The sequence below is a fragment of the Dermacentor albipictus genome, chromosome 6, assembly GCF_038994185.2.
Source record: "Dermacentor albipictus isolate Rhodes 1998 colony chromosome 6, USDA_Dalb.pri_finalv2, whole genome shotgun sequence".
NCBI classification, from domain to species: Eukaryota; Metazoa; Arthropoda; class Arachnida; order Ixodida; family Ixodidae; genus Dermacentor; species Dermacentor albipictus.
Window position 1 is genome coordinate 19866892 of NC_091826.1, and position 10936 is coordinate 19877827.

At 42.1% G+C, this 10936-nt stretch overlaps 1 long non-coding RNA gene across 4 annotated transcripts; it reads right to left on the reverse strand.

Moving 5' to 3' along the window:
• Positions 1-289: 289 nt before the first annotated feature.
• LOC135921050 (uncharacterized) lies at positions 290-10835 on the reverse strand. Of its 4 annotated transcripts, none has more exons than XR_010570422.2 (5): positions 10763-10834; positions 8680-8805; positions 6895-7039; positions 6724-6784; positions 290-1187 (listed from the first exon to the last, which is right to left on the reverse strand). It is a non-coding gene; the product is annotated as an uncharacterized lncRNA (long non-coding RNA). The 4 variants fall into 4 exon arrangements; XR_010570424.1 differs by lacking the exon at positions 290-1187 and adding an exon at positions 3968-4365 and having other exon boundaries at positions 10763-10835; XR_010570421.1 differs by lacking the exon at positions 290-1187 and adding an exon at positions 3968-4900 and having other exon boundaries at positions 10763-10835.
• Between the last annotated feature and the right edge of the window lie 101 nt (positions 10836-10936).

The window sequence follows — 10936 nt, forward strand, 5'->3', positions numbered from 1 at the left end:
AGACACAGAAAGGGTTAGGTGCCCCACACAAAGTTTACAAGTATTTGATTTCAGAATAAGTAGCGGAACAGAAACTGCACACCTGGCGGGTGTTGATCGTACGATTGAAGGAAGACTATGTCCACCAATACTGTTAGAGAGCACTCCTGAAATAATGCATGCCAGCAATTCAAAAATTAGGCAGTAAGGACAAAAGTCTATGAATGCATGGCATGCAATGAAATATGTCCGGTGGTTTTTGCTAAGAAACAGTGGATAAATTAATACTAGGCTACTATAAAGAAGAGCATTTGGCAGACCAGTTCATTTTATTAATAATTCAACACGATGACATAGTTACATTGCTTAGACAAAAGAATACAGTTAAAGAGTTTAGGTCATAGCTTTCAATGAAAGGCAATAATGAAGGACAAGGTTAACACAGTCACCTGTGTGTTAACATGACAGGTTAAGGAGCTCGTGTCGCAGAAAAGCCGGTGCCGTAGGCGGCGTTGGCCGTGAGCGAAAAATCCCGGAAGGCAATTCAGAAATAAAACAACTTGCAACATGGGCTGGATGGGAATCAAACCAGGATCTCCGTAGTGTGAGACGGCGATGCTACCACTCAGCCATGAGTTCATTGGTTCAAAGCGAGACTAAAGTGCCTCTAGTGAATGTAGTGTTGCCTTAGAAACATGCCATATAAAGTTATACTGCAGTGTATATTGGCAATTATGAGCATGTAAATTACAGAAGTCGCAGTTCAATGAGTAGCGAAGTACGTTTCTGATACATTTCTTCTGTGCTTGGCGCACACACAGATCCATTTTGTGGCAAACACAGAAGACCCCCCTCCTCGCAATGTACGGCGCTGCCCCGACATGTGGCACGCCACTCGCCCGCTTCTCCCCTTCGTCTCGTTTGAGCGCATTGGGGCCGTGCGGCGACCGGTGCGGGGATGCCCCAATACCCTTGCGTTTAATAAGTTTTCTTGCTCTCTCCTCTTCCAACTTCGAGTGTGCGTCACTCGAACCCTCGTGTTTAGGCGATGCGGCTCCTCTTTCCGCTCACAGCGCTATTCCTAGGTGCAGCGTCCGATGTGGGACGCCTCTGACGTGATCGCTGCGCCGTAGCACGTCTGGTGGGAAAGCGTCCCCTACGATGTGTACCGTGCTGCTGGCGAGGGGTCATGCATCTGTGTGATGATCCTGGAACAAATAATGAGAAAAAAGTTGTGCTGTGGACTTAGAAATGTTGTATGTGACAACTACGTCTTTGTGTGACTCAGGAGCATGCCAAGCAAATGAGTGGGTAGTGCAAACAGGGTGCGATAACGCTATCGCGTTCCACTCTTGAAGGCGAAGCTTAAGCATCCTCCAATTTTTATCTTTGATGTTTATACAAAGAAGTAAGAGGAAGGCTCATTAGTTGCATATTGAGAATACGGTATGTAGGATGTGGCCACACATTATTAACAAAGGAAAGCGACATCAGTGAAATTTCTGGTTCCTGTTCCGAAAAAGAAATATAATCAAACATCAAAGGAATATGAACCAGATTCTCTCTAGAATGACAAATCTATTGTCAGGTTCATAATGTTACCTGCTGTTTAAACATCTAAAATTTATAAACAGGTGTTGCAGATTGGCTTCGCAGAAATCGGGTAGCAATGTCATTCGGCAAATTTATTAGTTTACTAGTATCAGCATGGGGCCTATAGATTTCCACAATTCTGTTCATTAAGTACAACTTAGAACAGATAAAAAGGTAAGATCACCAATATTGATGTCAATTACAGCTGCACGGTTCTCATAAGTTACAAGCAACCAGATAGTCTCCACACTGTAATGTCTTCCCAGTTGTATTAGCATGTATAGAAAACAGGTTTAATCATAAATGTACACTAAACGCGAAACTTACTTTATTAGCGAGTGCGGTCCTTTATTCTTTTTTTTTAACTTGGAAGGAGAGAAACAAGTGGAACATGATGTTTGTTGGTAAATTCATCTTGTCACAGCAAACTGATGATTAAAAATAGAGGTGCCATGAACTACAAAACACATATTAACCATTTAAAGTGAAACTTAGCAAAGTTGCTCAACCATCGGTTTCCAAGTCAGTTCAAATGTATATATTTAAAAACTACATGCTTAAAATATCAAAACGTATCACATATTAATTTAGCCATCATACATATCACTCATAAGTGATATGTACGATGGCTAAAGTAATGATGTATGATGGCTGCGTAAGTAATCAGATATGATCTCCCCCCCCCCCCCAGAAAACCTTTTGTTGTAGAAAAAAAAAAGAAATCTCTGTTCCTGCTGAGGTTTGAGTTCATTACTCTACATTTATGGGCCATGTGTTCCACCCACTGTACTGCAGCAGTTTCACTCTATTTTTTTCTAATGCAGGCACAATCCAATAATAATTGTAACACAGTGTATTCGATCACGTTTTAATGTTTCACCAATTCAACTGATAGACTCTCTCACTGAACACTTAAATATAACATTAAAGTATGAAGAGAGTATTAAAAGTGAAATATTTTCATGTGGCTAGTTTCATCAGTCACTACAGTCATCCTGTTACTGCCTTAAATATTAAATGTTGTGCAATATTGGGAGACATTGTACAAGTAAGCACCATCAGAAGTTAAACGAATTTCAAACAGAAGATCTCAGAAAAGTTATCCATTGACAAAAAGCTCATAAAATTGTGATAGTGCTTAAAATGCCCGAGTATGTTAAAGTAAGCAAAGCCTTAGCCCGTGCAAAAGTTGTCCATCAAGGCAGATGTGTTTTCAGGTAACACCATATCATAGTAAATACAAAGGTCGAGTCCAGATTTGGTCAAACACAAAGGACACAAAGGTCAAAGCTCCAGATTTGGTCATGGTTAAGACATTACAGGTAACAACTATGACATACTTTCAGCTGTCCACAAAGTTGACAGTGCAAGCCTTACCATTCAAGGTTTTCATAAAGGGCTGACACAAAAGAATGACACCTACTTGCATTTAATGGCTCATATCCAGTTCTGCTTCTTTTTTTGTTTTTTGTCACCCCATTCAGGAGAACCTTTAGCACACCCCTTTTACTAACACAAACTAATCTTTGCCTTCAAACATTTCCACTTCTCCTACTTATATCCTTCATTTTACTCTTACGCACTTGCTTATCCTCCTCGACCCTTGGTAGTGACAAGTTAGGTGGAAATCGGTTGTTGCCCCGATGAAGGCAAGTCCCTTTGTCCAAATGTTGGCTCCAGGTAAAGGATTCTCATGTTCAGTCACTGTCAATCACTTAATTGTGTGGTGCTGTATTTCATTAGAGTACTGTACCGATTTAAACATGTACAAAAATTGTTAAAGGGATGCACTTGCAAGTCTTATGTTTAGAACAACTTGCTCTACACAAATTCTTGTACAATGAGGTGTAATTGAAAATCACAGCAAATTTCTGGCTAAGCGGCAATACCTTGGCCTGACCATGTGTGTTGACCAACTACAGCTATAACTGGTTAAGCCATAAGTAAAACGGCTTCTTAGAGTCGTTCAAATGAGTATGAAATAGAACATTTCACCCATTACTTTGGTTCATTCTCAAATAAGAATAAGTTATTCTAACAGGGCTGCCTTTGTGGGCTCACTGGGCTGAAGAAGTGCACATGCATGAATCACTGCATACTTTCTTGTGAGAAGCTGACATTTGTATTTAGTCATTGTTCCATGCTACAAGTAAATCGTCAATTTCATTTTCCACAAAGGTGAACTATGAAGATTTCAATTACAGTACAAGGAACTAAACTGACAACTTTGACTACTTAAAACATACACCATCAGAACACCGGCATGATCGGGCAGAAATAAAACAGGGCATTTCTTGACTGCCCAAGCAGAACATTAATTTGGGCAAGTTGGTTCATGGCCAAACGGTTAGGAAAGCAGCGCTAAAACACACAGGGACACACATCACACATGACGGGCACTGACTTACAACTAGTCTTTATTGCCATCCCCTGTACATTACATACCTGTTTGCACACAGAATATACACCTTTGCCACAAAAGGTGCCTGGACTAGGGAGTTTCCACTTTGAAGGCACTGTAAGGCAGAACCATTTCCTTTTCAGAACTGTCTGCAACTTTCTTGAAAGGGTGTTTTCTCTGCCAAATGGAAATGTTTATTGCCCCGAAGGAGCTTAAGATGTATTTTGTGGCAGCTCCAAAAGTAAACCATATTCTGAAAATTTCATAAATGTTCTGTAAACACATCTATGGTATGTCCCGTCGCCCGTGTCAATCTCCAGATTGTTGCTTCTTGCAGTTCCACTGGCAAACAGTGTGGATGTGCTTACAGAGGTTTCTGCCTGGCTTGTTGTCTGCACGAGAACACATGACCTTGTGCATACAGACTGCATTTGGGGCATGCAAATCTGCATGCATTGCTGCACTTGCTTTCTAGCACCACAGCATATTTTGTCTTGGGGTATGTTCGTGAAAATACTGACCACTGATGGAAAGCTACACCACTGACTTGGTCAGGTTCGATGGTTAGGCCTTCTGTGTGTCTGATCAGGTTGCAACATTCAAATTTTGCAAGGCGGTCGAATATCCTATCTCTTGTCGGCTTTAGAAGTACTGATATTAACGTGCCCACTCTTTCGTTCGTTTCGCCATGTGGGTAGCAGTACTTAAGCATAAACACAAACACATGTTTGTGTCTATGCCTACGCTCTTTCTAAAACACGTAGCCCAGCTTTCAGCCTGTGGTGCATAATGGTTTGCAAAGTATCTTCCGAAATTGAGGAGGCCTGGTTCATCTTTGGATTCCTGATCACAGCATTTATAGAAGAAGTGTTCAATTTCCTTCTCGAGTGTCCCCTCATCTGAAGCAAGCATGTTGGTCCTACAGGCCTCCAAAATAAAGATGGAAGTGAGTCTGCGAGTGGCATATGCCACCTTGGTGTGCATGATACCCAAAACTCATCATTGCACCAAATATTCTGCTATAGTAATCCATAAGGATTTATTTGCATCTTAAGCATGAAATGTGAGGACAATGACTTCATCGGCATGGTTACTTCATCAACGAAATAAGTGCACGGAACCAAGTTTGCCCTGTCTAACCAGCGTTCTCTTACGCTACCAGCCGCAACAGTTAGCTTGCAAAAAGAAATATAGGATGCAATCTTCTGAAAGGCATGCACACATGTGCTGATTTAGGGGAGAACCTGGGTGACGGTGAAAACCCACCTAGGTGGCAGCCCTATGGATTCACAGTGTAAGACGTCTATGCAGCAATGTATGATGCCTTACAAGGAAGGAATGATGATGGCATGTGTATACCTTGCACAACACAGATCTAGTTACATGTAAAAATTATGTATCTCTTGTGTCATAGTGGCACATAGATACTCTGCATAAGTGGCAAAGATTGGGCACACACCAAATGGCACATACCGATTGGCTCAACCCAAAAAAAAAATCAAGGAAAGGCATTGAACAGAATGCAATATTCCATCAACGGATTGGCGTGTATTACATATTGGCCTCGAGCTCCACCACTGGAAAAGCTGGTGCCACCGTTGGTCTGACGTGCTATTAGGGATCACGTGGAGATAGCGACCGCATCGGCTGCTTCGGGAGCGCCGAAGCAAGCTGAAAACGAGAGTTTAAATTCCTTCGTACGCTGCGGTCTTCATTTAGTGGCGAGATTTTCCCACTTCGAGCGTCTCCTTTACAACGCTTGAAAGCACTACAATAGGTAGTGGCTGCCTTTGAAGGTGCGCAACATGGTAGGCTACTGCTCGGTGCCGCAGTGCCGGATGTACGCAACGGAGCCCGATGTCAGCCTTATCACATGTAGCCGCAGGACAAGAACCTGCGGGAAGCTTGGCTCACGAAACATAAAACCGGCAAACAGTCATCGGCTACAACTCGGGTATGCAGCAAGCACAGACGCGAGGAAGATTTCTGCTACGGCGCCGGGTCTGCGATGTTCGTAAAACGCGCACTGAGACGCTCGCCCAGGTCCGCTGCCCGACTAATGCAATGACGGTTTGGTCTATAAACTTGTCGATGCTATAGATACTGGCAAGTTCACTGGAGTGGAAAGGGAGCGGTAAGAAGCACATTAAAATAAAGCATGTCATATGTTCATGTTTGTGTTATAAATTAATGCACTGGATTACAAAAAAGAAGCAGCGGGAAATCGCACGCTGAGAACACTGATAAACATACAGTGCGACACAACTCGAGAAATAATATTGAAACGTCCAAGAATTTAGAAGGAAAAAAAGAAAGATTGAATCGTCCCGACGGCACATCACAGTCCCCGGGGAGTAGGCGTCGAAGTCTCAAGAATGAAATTATTTTTGAACAGCTCTGATAGCGCACACGCAATAATGGTTGCTTGTATACTGTCAAATGCTCATATTCTGCGGCCTAAAGCTCATGGCACGGTGCGAAAACGCGCATGCAGCTAAAGGGAAACAGTGCACGGACAAGCATGCAGACACGCAGTCAGTGAGTGAGTTTGGTCCAGAGAAGATGCAGGGAAGACCCCGCTCCACTCGGCTAGTTCCACGTAGGGACCGCCAAGCCGAGCTTAACGGCCCGATCGGTCGCTGCGAATCTGTGCGATCGCTGCATTGAGGCCTAATTTTATTATGCTCCATTTAGTTATAAAAACACTATAACAACATATTTCACATAATTTGCTCTCAACATTTACGTACCTTTCATGCAAGAAGCCGGTTCGGGAGACTCCATCGTGGCGACCGCGCATAGTGGCGTTCACTGTACATATTCGGTAAAGAGATAGCATCTGTAAACGATTTTGTGCTTCCAGTTTGCCCAAGATTATTATTTAGACAGTAAAAAACTTCTCTCGTTTCGAAAGTACTCACAGAAATGTCCGGGAGAGCTCGCGCGTGGTGTTTTCAGTGAGCGTTGACAGCAAAACCTATGAGGAGCGCGCCGCGTGATCCCTCATACTACGCCAGCCAGGCACTTCCGATAGATGGCGACTCCGTAACTCCTCGCTGCCAATACCTGTCAGGAAATTTTAAATGTTGTTTTATGTTAGATTTGTGCTTTTTCATTTACTTTTGTTTGTTTTTTTGTGCAGAACAAAAGTGCACCTCCAGGCACTACTTTTGGTTAGCATTCAGGGGTTATGGAGGCTATGCCAGCTATATCGTGCACCGAGCTTTAAAGAAGATGGATCATCCTATGCAAATAACACAAAATGCATGTGGTTCAGAGTCCAGTTGAGAAGCTGCCAGTAATTTTTTAATGCCCTGATATCAATTCAGTGAATTAAAACTAATTACCTATATTTAATTATAGTGTCAAAATAAGAATAGATGCTTCCAGCAAGATACACATTGCGTGTTTTGTTTTTTCCATTGAAAAGATAAAGCCCACAAAATATAAAAAATACTATCATGTGACTACGTGCACCATTAAACTGTCTTTGTGGAAAAGCAAGCTGTTCTTTAAGCCTAAGTGCGAAGCAATCAAGAAATTAAAAGCTTTTTGGCTGTGCACTTCTTGCTAAACTTTCTTTTTTTTTTAACTGTCCAGAGCTTTAAGATTTACCGCATGTTTTCAATTATTCATCTTCATCGCACCTGTTAACCCTTTCACTCCCAAATTCTGTCCTAGAAAACCGGCTCTGTTGTCCTTTCTTCGTTCTCTCAAAAGCGCTGTTAGATTTCCCTCTAGGACTGCACGAAACAGCGAAGTTCAGCACACTCCTGCATATCATTTTATTGAAATACCTTCAGGGCCCATAGGGCACTGCAGAATGGAGTGGAAACATCAAATACTACAAATGCATATACTGAGTCAAAACATGACTTTCATTGGCTTTTAACATCGCCCTAACCAGTAATAAACACAATGGTGGTGAGTAAATTGGTTCCAGTCATTTCATGCTTGAAGAATGAATGAACGAAAGTGCTGGTTAGTATGACAACAAGGAACACACATTTTATGACTTTGGTCCATACGAGATGATAGGAATGAAGGATGTGAAAGTAATTCTTAAGACGAGGATTGCAGTAATAAAAAATAGGGCAGGATGTGCCATTTTTTCTGTGAAGAAAGCCATGAGACGCATAACATTGTTTTCACTGACTAAATGCTGGAAAGACCAGAGTAGTTATTGCAAATGAAACATGCACTACAATTTTGTACAGCTACAATGTCACCAGCGAGACTTTGAATGAATAGATCCCACACAGCTGACACATATTCCACTTAGGAATGTGCCAAAATTTGACAGAAGAGCAGTTTAATTAAGGGGAAGGGGCCCTTGTTTACTTATGGCACAGGTATCCAAACATGTGGTAAGCATAATTAGTAACATAATTAATGTGTGGCTGCCAAGAGAAGTTGGCGTTAATATGGCCCATCTATTCCTAAGCATCCCCTTCCATGAAAACGCAATAACCAGTGCTATACTTTCAAGTACTGCTAAAATGTTTATGGGAAATTCTTCTTGATTTGCACTTTGTGATAGTTTCATTTTTCAAGTGTTACGTGAAGGAGTAATATGGTTAAGGTCATAGCGTAGTAGTGATATAATTTCCAGTAAAAACGACTCTGTATGCTACACCGCTGTCTACAGAGCCTAATTAAACAGTTAATACAATCAGGCACATTACCTATACACTGGGACAACATACCTTGCATGTAAAGGCTCTCAGGCTCTTGTCTCGTATGCCTGCACTTCACGCCTGTTCTTGCCCACGTGCCAAGCCCAAGCACACAAGAGGCAGTGTTGAGGCCAACCCACAACTTTCTTCCAAGCACTGTAGAAAGCAGGCACACTGTCAGTCATGAAGGATTGAGTTGCTATTTGGCCTGTCTTGGACCTGATTGGCATGAATAAGGTGAGCATGGTTTGTGCGGTTGTTGACACAGTATGCCACAAACATGCACAATTGCATTTCATCATGCTGAACAAGTTAAAGTACATGCGTTATATACAATGGTATGACTTATATACACGTTTTTTTTTTTTAACTTGCGAAAAGTGCGGGCTGCGACTTGTACAATGGTTTGAGTTCAGAAAATACGGTACGTGAGAGTGTGCAGCAGAACTTGCAGCACCCAAGTTAACCACCAAAACCACACTCGTGGAAATGAGATTTCATTCTCCCAGTGTCTCTTTTAAATACTTGGCGATTCTCCACTACAGAAGTGAGCTCAATTTTCGTTTTCTTGCAGAACTAAGATTCATTTTGTTGTAATCAGCACTTGGGTGGCAAAGCAAACCTTTGAAAATAATTATTAAAAATTGTCACTACACATGCCTGGCTGGACTTCCCTGAACCCACCCTTATGCAAGATAGAAATAAGTCATAGGGACACACATATTTTAGTGCTGTGTTGCAACAGTAAAATAATAGCCTGATTAGACTATACCTTCTTACTCATTTAATCAAAAAGGTAATGAGACACAGAAAGAACAGGACAACGTGTACAAGCATTGAACAGGTGGAGTAGGGTAAACAAATTAATATGGAAATGCTGTTTTTGCAATAAGGCCTCTGTCTTAACGCTGTACACAAGGCCGTGTCATAGCTTTTAGGCAGGAAGCAGGGTATCCTTGTGAATGTGAATTTCCTCCCGCATCAGCTCGATCGCATATTGTAGTCCACATCAAGAGCTAGCAGGCAGCATGGCAATATATATATATATATATGATGTGGCGGTGGAAGGCACATTAGCTTGATTTTGCTGTCAAACGTTTCGGCTGGAGTAACCTTCCGAATCAAACATACGACCTCTTTAAGTACAGGCAAGAGACACTTGATGCTAGTGACCGCAATAAAATACATGAAGGCAGAGAAAATAGCTTTGGCACTAAAGAAGCTATCGCTCTGACAACCAATAACCGAAAGAAAAAATCCCAGGTGTGGTGCCAAAGCAGAAAGAAAAACATGGATGAAAAGTATGTAGGTGCGGTAGGCAAGGAAATGTGCTGAGAAGGCAGAGAAAAAAAAGATGAGGGCATAGATTCTTGCGTTGTAAAGTGCAGCAACTGTTTTTTTTTTTTTTTCCTGTTCAGAGGGAACGTAACACTACAGATGTATTGGTGACATAAGGTTTTGATGTGATGATAAGCTGTGGTCAGGGATGAAGCACAATTTTCATTTCCAGCTCTGGCTGAGTTTCCAGGAGACTCTACAGGCACAAGACGTATTTTTTTTTGTGTGTGTGTGCAATTAATAATTGTATGTATTTGGTGAAATAAATCATTAGAGTGAACATGTGGCATGACAGCACATATACCAAAACTAAGCAGAAACAATGGCCAAGAAATGCAGTGCCACTGTAGACAAAAGGCCACAGAGAGACCAACAAAAGTGATTACGCATGTCCAGGAAGAAGGGGACAAAAAAAGTACAACGGATTACCCAAAGAACAGTTTGACAGTGACGGCAAGAGCAGCACTTAAAAGCACAAATTTTAAGAGAAAGTAGCCAATGAATTTGGACATCAGTTGCCAAGCAGCAATTGTGCAAAATGTGTTTCAACGCGTACAAGTGATTTCGCTCCCGCGAACCTCCTGAACGGTGCCGAAAGCACTGATAACCGATCCACAGGCATGGCGTAATCATTTGGCGCCAAGGCATTGAAGTTATCCGATTCGTCGTCAATTTCGCAGATTCAGTGATCCCATCGCGACTATCACACGGTTTTCCATGTGTCCAGTGGGACAAAAAAAAAGAAAGAAAGAAAAGAAACAGTCCCGCAACTCACCAGCGACATCCAAGGAACTTTATTCGGGCGCCGGAGCGAGCGCATGCGTTTCCCATGCCATCAACATTCATAAAATGGGACGCTATGCTAGATTGCACCGCGTGGCGCTGCTGTTGTCGCAGAAAGCGTTGTCATGGTGACAGTGGCGTGTAAACAAAACTCTGAAACTCGCAA